This window comes from Molothrus ater, chromosome 2, assembly GCF_012460135.2.
Source record: "Molothrus ater isolate BHLD 08-10-18 breed brown headed cowbird chromosome 2, BPBGC_Mater_1.1, whole genome shotgun sequence".
NCBI lineage: Eukaryota > Metazoa > Chordata > Aves > Passeriformes > Icteridae > Molothrus > Molothrus ater.
The window spans coordinates 85,863,142-85,882,983 of NC_050479.2; the positions used below are offsets into that span (position 1 = coordinate 85,863,142).

General features: G+C 46.4%; 1 protein-coding gene across 2 annotated transcripts in view; it reads left to right on the forward strand.

Moving 5' to 3' along the window:
• Window positions 1–19,842, forward strand: part of GAB2 (GRB2 associated binding protein 2) — a 93,306-nt gene that overhangs the window by 54,058 nt on the left and 19,406 nt on the right. The window lies entirely within an intron of this gene.

Here is a 19,842-nt window from a genome sequence, read left to right on the forward strand (position 1 = left end):
AGCAAACAAAGCACCGCAGCAGCGCGGATGCGATCTTCACTGACTGACGCATGAAGCAGGATGTCACCTTGGCAATGGGTGCACAAGTGGCAGAAAGGATCCTTGATAACGTCGCCAGCCAGGTCTTTCAGGGAAAGGTCAGGCTAAATAAATTACATACCGTTCCAATGTCAGCAGTGCAGCCCTCGAGGTTCAGCAAAATTGTTCAGGCCCCTTTTTTAAGAGCTGTTTCATTGTAGGATTTTCCATTTTGCATGCATTCAGCTGGGGGAACTGTTTTTCTTCTCATTTAGTAAAATGAGCTTTCAGCCCAGCGGCAGCAGGATCGATACGGGACTTCAGTGAAATATAAATCTGGGCAGCAAAAGGAAAAACAATCTCCCGCTTGCAAGTGCATCTGTCCCAAAGGGCGCACAGGGATCATCAGGCTGCAGAGATCCAAGCACTATTCCCTGCAGGATCATGGAGTGACATCAGCAAAAGAGGAACAAAAATCCCTATTTGTAACAGAATCACAGCTCATTAATGCTGTAGGGAAAGTACCCACTTGAAACAGTACCCAGCTGCCAAAGTTTGATTTTCTGAGTAAGCCAAGAAAAAGCCTGCAATGGCGAATGCAGCAGATGTGTCCAGATGCTGCAGCAGAGAGGGAGCATGAATTATTCAGGGCTGGCGCTTCACTTTGGTCCTTGCCGAAGCAGTGACCCCATGCTCACCTTTCCTTCACCATCCCTGCTTAGTAATGGCAAATAAACCATCAATTTCCCAAAGTGGATAATGTTCATTTGAAGAGTCCATGGCCTGGGGCTGGGTGAAGAAGTTGAGGGGCCATTGGAGCTCTATAGGTGTCGGAAGTCTTGTCCATCTTGGCATGTATAAGCTCATCATGGGGTGCATCCTTCATGGGATGTCAGCTGGAGGGAGTAATGAAACAGCTGTAGCAATGTTCGTAATTCTGCTGTGCTCCCTCTTCATCACCTCCTTGAAGCCAAGGGTGGATGGATGGGAGAGGAACAAGACTTTGTGCGAGATTAAGAAAGTTCCTGGATAGAAACAGAGCTTGGGACACTTGGCATTTTGTTCTTAGACCTTCCTCCCCTCATCCTCAAGCTTCTCTGCCTTGCTGTGGCCTCTGCCTTGGAGAATGAATGAGTTGGTAATTGGATGAACCAAAAAGGGGGAGGAAAAGGTAACCATCATGAGCAGGAATAGCTCCATGCTAATTGTAGCAATTAATTAACTAAATCTCCTTCTCCCAGCAGACAGGCAGCGTGGTGGAACAAGATCAGGAACTGCCAGGGAAGCCACTGTGCACATTTTTCTGGTTGTACTTGTTCCTGGGTGTGTGACTGCTTTATACTGGCCCAAAAGCCTTGCTGGCTCTGGCCCCGCAGCCAGGCTGTTCCCAGCTGGGCTGTAACTCACATCCCAGCGAGGGGAACACTCCATCACCAGCAAACACATTGACTGCAGTTGCCATCATATGCTGAGTTACTGCCTCCTCGAAGGGACACCCCACATCAGCTGAGCCCCAGTCACCAGTCACTAGTTTGCTTATAACCCAGTAGTGGTGGAGGACATTAGATTTTGGGGCAGTTTGGGTAAAAGCCTGTTGCACCAGCTCCCCGTGATGGTAGGGAAAAGGCAGGGTAAAGAAACCTTTTAGCATGATTTAGTAAGCAAATGGGCAACCTGGAGTTGCAGTGATGCAGACCCTCTGCACCAGTGTGGGACCGTGCTTAGGTGCTGCCCGTGCTCCCAAAAGGCAAAACAATTAAAAGGCAAACAGATTTACACCCTTTGATGCTTCTTTCCATTTGCAGCTCAACGGGCGAGTGTAAATTTTCTGTCACTTGGCTTTCACATTAGTCCTTCATGTTCTGTCTAGACAGGGGGACTCTCAGGATTAAGGAGGCTGGACTTTAGGGCGGTTTAATGTCATGCTATGGCTCACTGCTGGTTTGCTGATCTCCAGCTGCATTATACATCTGGTTCAGCGGAAGGAAGCTCGTTTCAGCCTCAGGGGCCTGAATGTCAGTGAAGCAGAGGGTCCTGCCGGCTGTCCCAAGGAGCAGCTGCTCAGCAAAGCTGCCCTGGTGGCTTTGTTCCCTGCCCCGACCTGAAAATAATTGCAGAGCAGCACGATTACATCTGCCAGGAGAAGGGAAATTAAATTGATTCTAAAGTGTTTACCCAGACTGTGGCAAAGCTCTTTGTTTCTCTTAACACCTATTTACTTTGAGAGCTAATTACAATTTTGAACAAGCAGAGCCTCACAGGATCCCAGCTCCTCTGCGTGTCTGAGGAAGCCAACCATGCTCAAGGAAAGTAGATTTGTTCCTGTGTCAGTGCTGCCTTTACACTGCAGTTTGCACTGCTGCCACCTTGAGTGTTCCAAGTACAGTGGGGGGAGACCAGCCAGGGACCCTGGGCCACAGGCTACATGAGAAAGGCCAGCACATGGGTATTTCAAACCATCAGCATTTTCCCTGCCCTAGTGGGCAGGCAGCCAGGGCTCAGCTGTGAACTGGATTTTCTCATAAGCTTTGTTTGTTGAAGTTAAAAAAATACCAAATCCCACTAAACATATCTCATGTACCATTAACCCTTTCTGAAGCTGATGCTTCAGCCAAAACCCCTCCTTGTCCCATCTCCAGTATGACAGAGGTGCAGCTACAGCAGCCTGTAGTGTGAACCAGTGTGTGTGCCCCTGCAGTGAGCATGTCCCTGCAGGGGCCCTGTGCAAGGTTTAGTTATTTTGAAGGAGTCAGTACCTTTATTAACTTTATGTCAATTTACTGTGCCACCCTCGGTGGCACCCTGGAGCTCCTCTTCTACCTTCTCCATGGAAAAGGTGCTCTTTCAGGGGCTTGGATTTCTGGGTGCTGACCAGACATGGGTGGGAGTTTAAAAGCTTATTCATGCACGTCATTAATGCCCCTGTGCTAGAGGTTTAACCCAGACATGAAACCAGAGAAGGGAATATTTGTGTGTAAGTAAATGTCCTTGTTTTGATCTGAAAGCTCCCTCCTCTTGGAGAGTGTGAGGAAGGCGTGGGAAAAGGATGGCACTGGGTTCCTGCCCTGATGGGTGATGGGTTGTGTCTGGCAGCAGTAGCCTCTCCCACCCAGTCCAGGCATGTTATCTTTTTTTTTTTTTTTTTTTGGTCCATCTGGGACTTAATTTCTTTTATTTATTTCTCTACTTTGCTCCAGGGCAGTTCTGGTTTCTGGCTAAGTCCCCACTCTATCTCCAAGGCATGGTGTTGGTATTTTACATCATGACAGGGAGCAATCCCAGCAATATCTCGCTGAACATAGGTCAGGGCTGAGCATTAAAGTTTAATGGAGATGCATCTCTCCTTCCTCCTTCAACTCAGACATGCTCATTCTAGCAGTTTAGTGGATCAGCCTCTGGATACCACTCACTTTCTGCTCACACTGGTGAGATCTGCACCCCACATGCCTGGGTGTCTTTGGCTTGGTTCTGCCCCAGACCCTCCACCAGTTGCCCCATTCCAGCCCATGAGAGCAAATTTATTGCTCTCACTTGACTTGCTTTGGCTGGGGGTCCCACATGGGCCACAGGCTGGTTGCCCCCAGCCTGCTGCCTGCAAGTCTGTGTTTCAAGCCCATCTGGCTGCTCTTGCACGCTCCTCACTTCTCTCCCCAAAGCATGTTTGTCCTAGAAACAGGCCAGTGATACCTCCAGCCCCACTGATTCCTTGCAGCCAGGTTTGCCTGAGTGTTTGCCCAACAAAGGGAGCTCAAGATGGACCAGAGAAGAAAACAACAGAGACACCCCTGAAGACTTGCTGGGAGGACAGGAGCTGCCCAAAACTCAGTGAAGAGGCTGTGGGCTGCAAGACTAGAGTAAAACCATGTTTGAACATTGTATACCACCCACCTCTCCCAAACACTCCCAAGTCAGCAGTGTTCCTCATACCTGCATGCAGGAGCAGGGCACCAGGGAGCACATGCAGAGGTGACAGTTCCTGCATTCCTGCCACCACTGCCTCTCCCATGGCCAGGAAGAACCAAAGCAGAGGGGAAATACACAAGACCAGGTACTTCCTTGCTATAGTGCCTAGCACATGCCTCCTTCCTTCCCTGCTTGTGCCATGGAGGAGTTACAAGCCCAGAGCCCAGCCAGGGACTGTGCAGAGGCTGAGGAATGTGGGATGAGAAATGGGGACAAGGAGGGATATGTGGGGGTGGCCTTGTGTCCCTGACAGCACCCAGGCCCTGCTGTGTGTTGTTTTGGGATTTGCAGGCAGCACTGCTACCTAAGGGCAAGGGAGCAGGCAGCCCCTTGTGGAGCCTTGTGCCCTCATGACCTCCTAGAATTATAGAATGCTTTGGGTTGGAGGTGACCTTAAAGATCATCCAGTTCCAACCCCTCACCATGGGCAGGGATACCTTCCACCGGACCAGGTTGCTCTAAGCCCCATCCAGCCTGGCTTGGAACACTTCAGGGATGGGGCAGCCACAGCTTCTCTGTGTAACCTGTGCCAGTGCCTCACCACCCTCACAGGAAAGAATTTCTTCCTAATATATAATTTAAACCTGCCCCCTGTCAGTTTAAATTTATTCCCCCTTGTACCACTTGACTTTTTAACTTCTGTTGCCGTAAGTCAATTGGTCTTGACTCCATCTTTAAGCCCTGGTATGAGTTGTACTTGGCTGTCAGCTCACATGGAGGCCAGTCTGTCCCTTCAGACATTACAACAAGAGTATGTTTGAGTTGAGCTTGACCATGGGATGGACAGGGCATATCTGGTTGGATTCTCTCCAGATATTTCACCTTCCTATGTTTGTTCACCTACCCAAAGACCTAATATCCCCTGCCTCATTTGGAGATAGCTTGTGTTGGGACAGGAATGTGGAGCCTGGAGCACTGTACTCTGACCTGCTGTCCCACCATACATACAGATGCAGCCTTTTTCTCAGTGTTCCCATCCATACTCTCAGCACTCAGTGTCAAGGAACTCCTTCTTTTAAAATACCTATGTCACATCTAGATCCACTGGTTGCACACCTCAAGTACATTTAGATCAGACCCCCCTCAACCTTTTCTTCCATGTTCTGACTGTTCCTAACAAGGGGAACAGCTGTGGCTGCAGATTTTCTCTGGAGGCCAAATACAGCTGTCATATCTCAGCCCCAGATTTGACCCAGCCTCGCTGGAATAGGTGGGGGAGACCTGGTGGCCCAAACTTACTTTGCACCAGGCCCATGGTTAAACTTCAGGTGCATACAAGCACCTTCTTGCCAATGTCACAGTTCATTCCTTAGCCTTCCTGCCACTTTAAATTTGTTCCAAACTTCCCTGACCCTGGTTTTCCTGATCCACAAACAGCAAGTTATTTTAAGATCTGACACTGTTCAGCTTTTATTTCTGTGTAAACAATACTGGAGATGGAGTGGTATTGGCACAAAGGAGCAGCTTGAGAGCAGTTAACTGCCTGCTGTCTTTTTCCCCCTTTTTTCCCTCCTTCCCTCTGGAGATAAGCTAGTTGTGGTAGTGATGAGTCTGTTGAAGAGCAGAGCGCCAATAATGACCTGGAATTTGTTTCCTAGAGGACAGAAACAGGGGGAGATCCTTGCTGTTCTCTGACAGCTAGTCAGGGTGTCCTTGCTGTGATTCCCCTGGCAGTTTGGAGAGGGAACTGATGCCACTAAGAGTGAGACATGTTTGGGTGGTTGTAGTCTGTCCACTTCTTGAGAGAAAATGAAAAAATATGTCTAGAATGAGGCTAGTCATTTGCACTCTGAAAGTGGCCATTTCTTTCCCTTGGTTCTCCAAGGAAGTAGGACTGATGAGATCAGGTGTCCACTTTCTACTAAACTCATCCCACCTGTGTCAGGATTGCTATCAAGGCCTTTGCTATCAGGCTGGATCTTCAGTGATTTCATTTTCATAATTTCATTTACACCAGACAATGAGCAACCCCTGCTATTCTTCCATACCTTATTCCTCGTGCTGTACTCTGCTCTTCAGCATGCTGCCTTCCCAGGAGCATTGCAGGACCAGAGTCAAACCACAATTGCAGACCACCACTGCACTGCCGTGGTGGTCACTGTCCTTGATACCAAGAAGAAGAAGAGGAAGTTTCCTGCCCATATAGGTGCCAAGAAAAGGACTGAGGCCAGGATGCAGAAGGTTTTAGCAAGGGAAAGGGTCTTAAGGTATCTACATGATTAGAAAACCAAGCCTCTGGCTTCAGGGCATCTGATGTAATCAAGTCTCTGACATCTGCGATGCTTGGAGCAAGACTTTCTTCACAGTTTAGGTTTTGGAAATTTAGGAATTTTTAGCATTTCTTACTTAGATGTTTTTATTGTGACTTTGGACATTTTGAAGAGGCAGGACTGAAAAAAATCCAGAAGATATGTGAGCCTTGTGTTTGCAAACCCAAAACTCTGCCATCCCAGAGAGTCCATTGGAAGATGAGTATTGTGAGCCTCCTTTGACCATACCCAGCACTGATGGGAACTGGCAGAGGATGCAGCTGTTTGTGGGAGCACAAGGTTTATAGGCAAAAAATGCTCCTATCTCACTGCAAATAATAAAACCATCAACCAGCAATAAAAAAAATTTATGCTCAGCTTTCAAAAAGGACCAACAGTCAAAATACTCCAGCTCTTCTTGACTGTTTCCCAGCTGGCGCCCAGCTCAAGGGTATCCAACTGGCCTCTTCTGAAGATAAATACAGAGCTGGAGGACTGGGGCCTTCGGGGAAAATCCTGCCCTTTCCTGGCCAAAGTCCCACTGGTTTAGCTGAGCTGAGGCTGGGATTTAAGCTGGGAGAGAAGGAAGAAATGAGAAGTTCAAGAGGTTTGAGCTTTTTTTAGCCCTAAAAGCATTGCCCAGCCTTTCCAGCACAGGTTTCCTAGCAGAGATTGACAAGCTGAGTTCACATCTCAGCCCTGGGCAGGGCTGTCTCCTGCCCTGGCACCCAGAATCAGAAACCCATTTAACATAATTCCTTGTTTTGTTATTGGCTTATATGGCTATGAGCCCTGTCAGATGAGCTCTGTTAGTTTAATGGGCACAGAGGAATTTTTAGGGTGACTTACTGACCGTGGAAAAATGAGCGCGGCAGACGGTATCAGCAGTGCATCAAAAAACAAAACCATGCAGAGCCCTTGGAAACAAAAACAGCTGATGGACTTGGAGTGAAGTGACACTGTCTGAGCAGAACTGAGGGAGACAGGGAGGGAGAGAGGCATTTTTGGGTTTCAGCCAACTAAGAAGAAACTCACAGCCACATTCGCCTGCATTTATATTTCCCAGAGGGGTCTTGGGACTGTTGTAGCCCATGTGCCCCAGTCATGCACTTTGGGATTCATGGAGCTGCCATGAATCTGTCTGCAGAGTTTCTCAGGCATCAGGGCAGGACACAGATCCACAGGTGATGCCCAATATGTAGGAACCAGGCTGGCAAATGCAATGGACAGAGAGCCCCAAAATGCAAGTGCAAGCAGGCTGGACAAGGGGAAAAAAATCACTTTTGCAAAGGATAATTTTCTGGCAGTTTTTCACAATGTGGCACTTTTTTCCCCCCATGTAAATGTATTTCCCCGTTTCTTCCCTCCATACATTTCCCATTGTTCCTTCCAAAGCTTTGAGAGGGACATGGTTTTATATGTCCTGCACACTGCTTTGTAAAACCTGATAAAAGCCAGGACAGATTTAGACTCTCATTTCCCAAACCCCAATGCCTGTTTGTTTGCTGGTTTGTATTGCTTTGTATTTCCAATTAAAACCAAGCCTGAGCAAAGGGAAAGCTTTCTAAAGCCTTTAAAGCCTCCAAGTGAAGGCACATGGAGCAGGAAGGAGACATGAAGCTGTCGATTCCTGTGAACTTTCCATGACACCACTCAGGGTTTGTTTTCAGACTGATTCTTATTTATGAATGCAGTAGCATTTATTACTGATTTTATCTGTAAAGATAGCATTTCTTCCCTAGACAGTTTCTATGCCTCAGTTATAATTACTGCCTGCTCCTCAAACATACTTTTGATTTATTTATTGTGGTACAATACCAGAGCTGTAATACTGGCAATTACTTTGGGCTGTGGGGCTTACACCTGATCCAGGGATGCCCTCATTCCATGTCCCAGCTCCCTCCAGGAAGGCTGAGAGCATCTCTAAGGGTCCATCACAGAGTAGATGTAGCCAAGAAACGTGCCTTCTGCTGTGCCAGGTGCTGCACAAGCACTGAGCAGACAGGCAGCCTCTGCTTGAAAGGATTCCTCACTAGGGCACAGTACAGATGTGTTTGGTGCATCTTTCTTCCTGCCTGTAGCCATTTGCTGTCAGAGGCACATCAGGGATGGTGTCTGTTCCCTCCAAGCTGGGAATGGTATTTAAAAGGACACTTGGCCACAGCTCGTGAAAAATGTGCTTAAAAATGAGACTGTCCATGAAAATTAGATACTCTTTATCTCTTCTGTCCCCACTTGCCCACAGTCAAATGCTTCTCTGTGGAATTCAGACACAGAAGGGAGTTACAGTTTCCATAAAATATCCAAGGACCATCTTTGCCATTTTTCCATGCTTACAATCACTTTAAGCCACAGAGGATGAAGCAAGTACTTAAAGCTGTGTGAAAAAAGAAGTCCAGCCCCACAAGAAAGCAAACAAAGTCCACCAGCCTGAGTCTTCATCCTTGGAGATACTCAAAACCTGTCTGAACACAGTCCTGACCTGCTGTAGCTGCCCCTGCACCCCTCTGGGTAAAAAAACTTTTTCCTAATATCCAACCTAAACCTCCTATCAAACACTTACTGGGCATGTAGCTTCCTTTCATACTTACTTGTCACATGCTGAGGAATGTGACTACTTTGCACCTTTGATTGATTGCCACCCTTTATATCTGTTTATTAAAATGGAAAATAACATTTCACCTCAAAAATTTCATCATGTGCTCTCTCAGTTCCACATGACCTAATCCCATCCCGGCCAGCACAGCTGCTTGTGCCAAGTTTTGGTGTGATTACCTCCCATCATTCCACTGCCAAACTGTCCCTGTGCTTGTGTGCCGTTGCTTTTGAAAGTAAGCTGGAGTGGAGTGACTCATTGCAATTGCTTCTTTTTTTTTTTTTTTTTCCATAACTGACAATGAATCCTCTTTTTGAAGTGTTGGGCAGGTGTCTGGGCACTCGCAACTACTTCATCACCTGTAAAAGTGTTGTGAACGGCTCTTGGGCTGCCTGTGGCTCCATCCTCACCTTCATCTCATGGCTGATCACCTGCCCTGCCAAGCACCACCTTGTTTGACATTGCTGTGTGTGTAAACCCTCCCCTCAAGCCCATGTGTGCTCTGCACAGACTGAACCTTGATGGAAAGCCTTTACGATGATAATTATTTTTGCTGGCTTGCCATGATGGTTCATATTGCTCTCCAGTGAGTCATGATGAAGTCTTTCAAATACCCACTTGAAATCCATAAATTCTGAGATGAATCTTTCTGCTACTTGATGGTTGCTTTGATGATTAGTTTTAGGGTCAAAACCTGGTCAACACATGGTCTTCTAGCTGAAAACAAAAAGGGAGCTTATAAAAAAAAGGGAGAGTGACTTTTTACATGGGCAGATAGGGATAGGACAAAGGGGAACAGTTTTAAAGGGGAGAGAGTTAGGCTACATGTTATGAGGAAATTCTTTACTTGAGGGTGGTAAAGCACTGGCACAGGTTCCTCAGAGAAGCTGTGGATATCCACATTGTTTAAAGCCAGGTTGGATGGGACTCTGAGCAACCTGGTCTAGTGGAAGGTGTCCCTGCCCATGGTGTGGAGTTGGAATTACATGGTCTTTAAGATCCCTTCCAATCCAAGGCATTCTATGATCCTATGAAAATACTACTCTCATCTTTGAATAAAACTCCTCATAGAGCAGAAGACTGTTTTTCCCCAGAAAGCACTATGATGTCTCTTAAGTCTTTACTTTTTTTTTTTACTTTTTTTTTTAAGTATCTCAATCCCAGTTTATTGACTCTTGTGGCTTTTCCTCATCCCTGTGATTCTAAGAAAAGGAGGTGGATTTGTGATTTTCATTTGAAGCTCTTCATGCTTTTACATCTTTATTACAGTTTTTTAATACTGTTAGATCTCCTCTTTGGCATCACCATAACCCCTTCTGAGCACCTGAGATCCTGTTGTTTTTTCTGTTATGCTCCAGAAACTCACTTCCACTGTTTCTTCTACCTGTAAGAAGAACTCAAGAGTACAGGCTCAGAAATGCTTTGAGTTTCTTTGGCACAATGTTGGAATGACCACCCTGTCCTCTGCCCTCCAGTAACATTTTTATGGAGATAAATCCAGGCTGTTCAAGTCCTGGGCAAACAGAGCTTTGTGTACTAAAAGATCCACTCTCATCTCAGTGATGAGAAGACATGCTACTGGTCTGGTGTCTTGTGGCCCCATCTGAAGGGAAGGCCAACCCTGTGTTCACAGAGCTGTATGATGCAGTGGTTTGTTTTACAGATTAAGTGACTCAAAGAATTAGTACTGCCATGACTCCAAGAATGCCCTCCATCATATTAGATAAGTTAAAATATTTGTTTTAATAAGGTTTATGAGTGATGAGGTGATGCACAAATGGGTTTTCCCTGTGGGTGCATTGCTGCATGAGTGGTCCCTGTGATGTTCTCGGATGTCTCCAGAGCAGTTGGAGTTGGGAGGTTGCAGGGTTGCAGCAGGCTGGCTTCTAGTCTGGTCTAGTCCCAGTAGTCCCTGCATTCCTGTGGTTGTAGCCAAAAGCCATTCTATCTTGGCTTATTCTTCCCTGAATCTCTGAAGAAAAATGGGTCTAATGTACTGTCTATTTGTCACCCTTCCACTTTTCATCCTGTAGATGAAGGATGAAGATGGATCTCACCCAGATCTATCTCAGCAGCCAAATACACTAAGTTCAGACATGTGTCACATCAGTAATTAAAATCAAAAATTAAATAAATCCCATTCCTGTGAGGAAGAATGAGTGCTCAGAAGTTGCCTGTGTGGAGTCAGAGCAATCTGGGGAAATGCTGTCCTTGCAGCAATTGAAGCAGGTGACAAGCCCAAAACAAACTCCCTTTCAAAGGCAGTGAAAATTCAGCATCTTCGTTTTCACTCCCTCTGGTATTCATTTTCATACTCTTTCAGTGTCAATTTTGATTCACACCTTTTCATTCTGAATTTGAATAAATTTCGGGAAAAAACAAGAATTGCACTTTCAGATTTAAAAAGCACATCATGATGATTTTCAGTCGAAGAGGGGCAGTCTGCCCCCAAAAATGATCCACTCTGATGAGAATAAATTGAAATACCTTGACCTTCTCCCCTTTTACTTAAAATTCACTTTTATTCTCTGAAGGTTTCTTGTAATTTCTGGCTTCAAATGATCCCTTGGCAAGCTCCTATTTTGATTAAGTGGCATTTTCCAGCTGCAGGATGTCAGAAGATTTTCAGCTGGCCCTAAGCCAAGCGTGAAGCACCAGACAAGGCTCTGGGCAAGAAGATGTGGATTTTGCTCTGGATGCTGGTTCCAGCTGTGGTGGGTGCACGGATGGGTGAGCTGCAAGGGGGATAATGTCATCTGGTGCTTTTGGCTTTTAAGAATGAGCCTACCACACTGTGAGCTGGTTTGAGCAAGGAAGAGGAGGTGAGGAAATGCTGAGTAAGGCCATGGGATGGTTCCAAACCCATGAGCAAGAATCAGGGCAGGAATAGTTTGCTCTGGTCTTTGGATGCCGGTGGATGTTTTGTACCTGAGTCAGGCGATGAAGGCCAAAATCCAAAACTGTAACCGTGAAGGAGATTGTGATAAATCTGCCTTACCTGAGTCTCCTGAGGACCAAGCTATACATTACGCTCCATTGCTCCACTAAACACAGCTCTGCTGCTGCTGTGTGTTAAAAATAACCACAAAACCAGCCCATGCTTTAGTGCACAGGGTTCAAACAGCAGCATCCATGCTGGCAGTTTGCTCTGCTTCTCGGTGCAGAAATATCCAGCAGGGAGAGACTTGCTTGTGCATGACCAGACGTGACGGGGAGATGGAGGGTGTCCAGGTGGAAACACTCATGCACAGGGAAAAGAAAAACAAGAACTTAAGATGGAGCTGAACTGATAGTGACCAAAGTCTATCAGGATGTTAAGCCCAGTGGGATTGAGGACTCCAGTCTGCATCTCCTTTTGCCACCCTCAGCTCTTTCTTGGGGTGGTCCCATGGGGGCACAAGCCATGGTGGATGGGGAATGTGGGGACAGGGACACTACTGGAACTGACCCTAACACAAAATCACTTGTGGGAGGAGCTGCCAGCCCTGCGTTTCTGAGTGCAAATACCGCTCCAAAGTATTGCACTGCTTTCAACCCACGCCAGTTCTTGCCTTTGGCACAAGCTGTGCTCCCCAGTCCCTGCCAAACCAGTACAGATGTTTAACACCCACCAGAACCCAGATAATTACAAGCAGAATCGAAAGACTGGTCAGAGTTGTTTTCTTTTAATTGCCTGAACTCTCAGCCGTTCTCAAGCGAGATGCTTCCCACTTTCTGACATTGCTTTCAAAGACATTTTTGTGGGACACATTGCTAATACTCATTTTATGATTAGGGGAATGTCTAGAAGCCCCAGCCAGAATGAAGATCACACCATGCCTGCTGATGTAATGGTTACCACAGAGTGAAACAAGTGCAGGAAAGACGAGTACAGCATCTGGGAAAACACTTTCCTGGGAAATTAGGGCTAATTTCTAACCAGCAGCTTTTCAGCCATGGCATTGCAAAGCTCAGCTCATTTTCAGATGGGTTTGGGTAGTGTTTTCAATGGAACAGAACCATGTGATCAGCTGGTGGGCACAGATCAGAGGATGCTGCAAGTCCTTTACATCCTAGATCCTCATGGGAGACAGTGCTTACCATGGAGAAATTGTGAGCAGCTGAGATAAAGGAAGCAGCAGCATTTCCTGTTGTAACAGAGGGAAACCAATAACAAACACTTTCTTCCTGGTCTGTGCTTGTACAACCCTGAGATACAGGAGTGTGGCCTGTGATGAGAAGCTTGGTTCTCTCAGATCAGTTGCAAGCAGCCAGGTTTGAGTTTAACAGACAAGAACTGATTCAGAATCCATGAAAACAGTTGTCACATGTGTCTGCCCTGAGGCCACTCAGAAAGAATCCGTGGGGAGGAGGACCAAGAAAAGCTTCTCAGGGTTCACTCTACATGAGCCACATCATGTCTTCTCATCTTTTTTCCATCAGGATGCTTTGAGGTCCTCGTGGATGTGCAGGTGAATTTTGTCCTTGCATTTGTCATTGCTTGGCTGTTTGGGAAGGAACTGACCAGCACAAGCCCACCAACCCTGGTGGGATCAGGCTGTTTTCATGGCTCTCCCCGCAATCCCTGATGCAAAATTCCTTGTCCATCATGCTCAGACATGAAAATTTCCATCCAACATTATTCCAGTTCATTTCTGGTTGCTGTGGAGACCAATTTAAATGAAACTCTAGTATTTTGAAAGAGAATATGAGTCTAAGTCATTTGCCATGCAAGGTCCCATGCTAATAGCATTAGCATATTATTTGATTATGGTGATGTGTAGGGAATAAATTCCAAGTCCTTTTGCCATCATTGCATCTTAAAAGAAAAGGAAGAGAAAAACCTCTGGGTTTTAACTGATACTGAAGACCTTTACTGCATGTGAACTCCTGATTTCTGAATGCATAAAGCTTTGGGGGTCACAGGCATTTTTAACCTCATGGCAATGTGAATAGCTTGCTGGAAAGGACCTTTTCTTTCTCTGCTTCTACTGAGCACTGTTAATAGACAGTCTAATGGGCAGGACTCGGGTTTTTAATGATGGGCAGAAAAATCCAGGATGCCTTTTGAGCTGTCTGCATTTTTCCTGGAGTGCTGGTATTGCAGAACACATCAAGAGAGTAGCTGGGCAAGGTGCAATCCTTCCATTGCTTATACAGATTCTTGCTTCTTGCATTTTACCTTCTAATATCTTAAGAATGGCATCGCCTTCAGGATTTCTTCAGATGATCACAGTATGTGGGCAGAGTATGCCCATGCCCCTAAATAAAAAAAAAAACAAGAATAAGAAAACAAATGAAGAAACAAAAACCACATGGAAATCCATTGCAGATAGGCTTGTTTTGAGAGAAAAGGCTTCAGAGATTAAAAAAAAAGCTTACTTCCAGCAAGGAAAAAAACCAAACAAGTTTCGTTCTCCACCCCAACGAGCATGTTTTCTGGAGCTGGACTGATTCTTGCTTGCATTGACTTCCAAGCTGCAACCTGGCTGGTTCAGCGACACAATATTGTGTCCATGAGGGTTAATGACTTCTGTCTCCTCTCTGGATTTTTGCAGGGCTGGGCATGATGGGCTCACCTGAAGGTGTGTGAGAAATGTGGAGCTCTACTGCAGCCACCTGTCCTCATCTTGACCCTGTACCCTGCACCGCAGCTCCCACCTCCCTTTCCTTTTGACTCATCAGCTAAAACACTACCCACAGAGCAAAAATAACATCAATCTTATATAGAGGAGAGAAAAACAGAGTCAAACTCCTGCAGTTAGGTCGTATGCATGAGTGCAAATGCACCCTTGAAGAAGGGGACTCTGAGAGGAGAAATTTGGGGTGCTCTTTTTTTCCCAAGCCTTGCCTTGCTGAGCAATGGTAGAGCAGACCCATAACAGTGTTGCTGTTTTATTGACTCCCTGACAAACTGGGAGTTGTAATGTTTCTTCCCCCAAGGTAAGGTGAGATCGAAATAAATGACTTCTGTAAAGAGCTGGGAATGGCAGTTCTTCTGTAATACAAAGTGCAAATATTTGGGCCTCTTGTGCTCTGCCTTGAATAGAAATGGTCCTAAATCATGCATAAGTAAAATGGGTTCACATTTTCTCCTAGTGAAAGTTTTTCTCTGCTCTCCTGGAACATTAAAGACCTCCACTCCCACTGTCTATAAAAAGGGCTATAAAATTTAAAGTGGGCTGTTAAGAAGCCCTGTCAGGGATTAGACCGGGATTCATTCTTTCTGCTCCATCCCTGCTAAGTGAGGCATGCACTCGGGTTTGTTCAGGCAAGCAGAGGTTCCCCCACATACTGCTTGCAGTGAATGATAAGAGGACAAGGAAAAATTTGTTCAGGACCTAAAAGTAATTTTTTCCTCGGCTAGTGGAAGTCAGTGGTTCATCAGCTTCTGGACTTTTTGATGACGTGTTGGACTGCAGTGCTTGGGTGAGACTGCTCTACTGTGATTTCCAAGGGAAAACTGGGTTAGGAGATGCCAAAATCATTAGTCATCATCATCATCATCATAAATAGTAATAACCAATTATAATAACCAATAATAATATCCAGTGCAATCCTCCAAAACAGGATGCCAGAGCTTCATGTCACACAGTAAGAGAGCTGGTTTGATCCTGGGCCATCATGAGCCTGCCTCGGGGGGAAAAGAACCCTTTTCTCATATAAATGTGTCATCTCTTTCTATACATCTTCATTTTCAACAGCTTCAACCCTGTCCTGCAGCACTGGCCTCCACAGGCTGCTTGTAGCTCCAAACAGACATGCTAAGGATGTCCCTGGCATCTGCCAGAATCACATGTGCCACCCACAGACAGAAAGCAGCGAATTCTACACATCCCCATTGCCTTGGGTTTGCCACCTTACATACTTACCCTGACAAAGGCAAAAATACCCACCCTGAGACCACTTTGTGTTTTTTACAGTTACACCACATCATCTTTGCCCTTTTCCTCTGTTCCAGCCTTTTCTTTACACCATTTAATCAGATGGGTTTGGCATCCCCTCAACAGATTGGTTTTGTAATATCAGAAATGATGGTCCATGAAGCAGAGCAAGATGAGGTGAGTTCCATGTAGCAAACAAGGTCCAGCCCAGCCCGTGCTGCCACCCTGGGACTGTCCTTCATCCCTGTCTGTGGGTCACTGTCCCACTCCAGGACTCTCAGATAAGGGTGTCCCACATGGGATGCTCAAGGGCACACATAAGCCACGTTTGTGAGCATCCACCTTCTTCTGCTTTTATCTCAAAGCACTGAAGCCCTTATAACAAAAATAAATAGGTGCACACCAGGAGTCCCAGTCTGGCCAAATATTAGACTTCCAAGTATTGACATGAGTGTTGAGCTCCACCATCAAGTGGCAGATTTGCTCTTCAGATGGTAACTGCCATGTCCAGGACATGTTGATATGAAACAGAGATGGGTTGCTGTCACCAGGAGGTATTTCTCAGGGCAGGGATGGGAGTTGGGGCACAGCCTTATCGTGCAGAAGCAAACCTGTGTTCTCGAGGGGGAAGCATTGCATTGTTTCTGTTTCAGTCTCTCTCCCTTCTGCCCCTTCGTCCTTCAAAGAATTGATTACTGTTAAAATAAGTGAGCTATATAATGCTTTGAGGTCAGGTTCCTTTCCCTCTCTTCTCACTCACTCACTCACTCTCCAGCACTGTGATATTTTCCCCTGTTTCCCATGCTTCTCTGAAGCAAATGCTCTCTTACTTTGCCAGTATTTTTCAGTTGTTTCATACAAGTGCAAGCACAGCACTGATACTAATGGAGAAAGGCAGTTTATTTATTGTCATCTTTTTCTCACTGTCTCTCCCATAACTCTTTATTGGGTAATTCTCCCTGTCCTGTGTCAAATGCTTCAATAATTGGGAGATTTCACTGTTCTCTATAGACAAAACCTAAGGAAACTAGCATAGACTAAGTATCATTTAGATGGGTGAAATTGTATAACTGAAACCATGCCCTCAGCCCTCTGTGCAGCAGGTCCTTGTCTGTAAAGGGGTGATGCTCCTCCTTTCCCTTGGCCAGTCTGTCCTGACCAGTTTCCCAAAGCAAGTGCAAATGAGCATCAGAAACTGGAAAGGAAAAGCTCAAAAGCCCTATGTCACTGTTGTCTCTCTGTTCTTCAGCTCTTCTGCAGTCAGGGATGAAGCTGTGCCCTGTCTTCACTTTTAGGAAGCTCAACTGTCCCTGATTGGCACCCAAAATTCAGGCAGTGTAAAGAATTGGGGTGCCTGTGTCCATGCACACAACTCTCCATTTTGAAGGGGAGGGGAAATTATCCAGATCAGATGCTGTGTCCCACCAACCTGCTGGAGAAAACCTTTAGTGACCTGCCAGTGCATGCTCAGACTGACAGCAGCTTTTCCAAATGCCATCCAACTTGGAGGCAATAGGGAAAGCTCAACAAATAAACCTTCCTTGGGTGCCATGCTCATCCTCATGGCATCCCAGGGCCTCTTGGCAGCACTGTGATGTGTTGACTCATCCACTGGACATGTTGTTTGTTCTCTTCCTGCCAGGAGAAGCATGTGGATGGCTTGTTTTGGTAGGGTTGTTTGTCTTGTTTTAATTATTTCTTGGTATTTGTGCATGAGGAGAGAGCTGGCAATGAAAGTGGGGGTGCAGGGAGATTCCCATGATGAAGGCTCCCCCTCTTTTTGCTAATAAATGATGGAACTGCTCCAAAGGGTGGGGAAGACAATGGTGCATGAGCATGATTTGCTCTGTGCCATCCTGGGGATTATTTGTAGTAGATTTCTACTATTTCCTTGATAAAGAAAGTCTCATTTGCCACAAGTTTTAACTGGCACAAAGTCAGCAGTGTAGTCCGAAGCACTTCGTAGCCAGAGCCAATCTGAGGAGCTTTTACCTGTGGAGCTCTTGGACCAGTCCTTGCCAGTTTGGTGTTGGGGATCATTGGAATTTTGTGCCACCCAGGGATGCCACACAAGCCTGGCCCCTTTGCTGCGATCAACAGGAGCACAGGAATTTATCCACAGCATCATGTGAAGATACAGGGAGCTGCAGTCCCAGCCTCTGCCTTCAGGCAGGGAAGGATGACGTTGCGGCTCCGGTGGAAAAGGACATTCAGAGCAACAGTTTCCAAAGGAGGCTGAGTTATTATTTTGTTCAGATAAGCCCAGGAACACTGTGTGAAGCTATGTGCACATAGCAGTAGTTGAGTGCTCTGAGCAAGGGAATTCAGAACTGTCAACAAGGAGGGAATTACCGCTTTGGGGGATTGAAAACATTCATAAAAAATTCCTGGCTCCCAGCCTAGTCCATCCCATTGCTGGCTGTGCTCACAGTTGTGGATTTTTACTTTGAGGACAGATTTCCAAGTTTTTTTCCTCACTTTGCTGTAACACATGGACAGAAAGATATATCTTAACCTGGACTAGTGAGTTCCAAGCCTTCAGCCAAAGGCCACTGGCATCATGGGGAATTGCAGGGCTGTGCTGGTTTGTCCCCACAGAGCTGCTGCCTTCTTGCAGGGACCAGTGTAACAGCTGCAGCCTGAGCCCAGCAAGATGTACTTGTGTAAATCATGCTGCTGACATTGGATTTTAACTTGTGGGCGTCTAACACTGCCTTTTCCAGACCGTGAGAGCCCAATTCCCCAAACTCAGAGGAGAACTGGCCAGGAAACATGGGGTTAAGATGACTCTTCCCACATGGCCCTACTACATAACCTTAACTCTGTCCCCCCTGGGAGTGGCAGTAGGAACTGCACAGGATCTTATCCCTTCTTGGCTGTACTTGATACATTCCCTCAGCATAAACTCAAGATACCAACATGAAGCCAAAGGATTAGAGGGTTACGTCTACGCTGTTAAATGATGGAGGGGCCTGGGTTTATCCATGGCCCCAAGGTGGATGGCCATGAGGGATTGAGAATCATCATTCTTTTTGGCTTGTGGAGAGCTCGAGTTGAGTATCTTTGGTCATGATGCGGGTGGGACCGCTGCCTGGAGGCATCCAGACGGGATCCCATGGATTCTCTAAGACCACTGCAGGGATGTGGGAGAGGAGTGTTTGTCCTCATTGCTTGGCAGCTGTGTGCTGCAGCATGGCAAGCTGAAGTGGCTTTGGGATCTCTGTCTCGTATTCATCCTCTGTGCCTTACCCTCATGGGGATCTGTCTGCGTTTAACTTGATGTGGTGTCCTGATTTTTCCCTTGGCGTGTGCTAGTCTTCAAATACTATTTTTCTGCCATGATTTCCTTTCTTGCCCCCTTTCCTGCCCTCCAGCAGGACCTGCTGTCAGCGTGTGACCTGGACACATGAGCTGTCCTTTATTCTGGTGCCAAAAAACCCCACAACATAAAAAATCCAGACCAATCTTGGCAGTCTCCTTCAACAGGATTTATCTTCCCAGCCCTTGCAATACCCTCCCAGCCCTGCAAAGCAATCCATCTCTCACCTACTATTACGGAGTTCATCTCACAGACCTAATGGAGTACGTGAGTCCTGAATTGGCTCCCACTAATGCTCTCAGTGGCCGGGTCGCTGTGGGAAGCAAGCTGGGAATTCATTTTGAAAATCGATGAGGATGCCAATAGAGCGGCTTTCCCCAGGGAAGTGACATGCTTTTACCAGACATTGCCTCCTGCCCCCCTTCATCCCCCACTTTCATTTATGTGGTTGGAGTAACCGTGGAGTAATTCATCCTAATTTCAATGAGTGCATCTTTTGCACTGTGTTCTCCAGTTTCCCCAAACCAGACTGATTTTTGGAGAAAGATTAAGGTCTCCTGGTAGTGCAGAATGCCAGGTCTCCCTGAAGTGTTATCATTTGAAGTTGCTGTGCCCTGGGGTGTTGCTGAGGACTGTCTCCTCTGTGCAGCCCCATCTCTCCCCTCAGGCTGTGTTAGCACAAATAAATCAGTGTTATTTCTAACTCCTGGGTGTATTTTGCCTTGCCATGATATTTTGATGCAATGGCAAGTGCAGAGCCTGCAGGGATAGTGTGAGAGGACAGCTCAGAGCTATTGGAGGGACCCCAACGCTATGCAGTTCATAGTTGTCCCC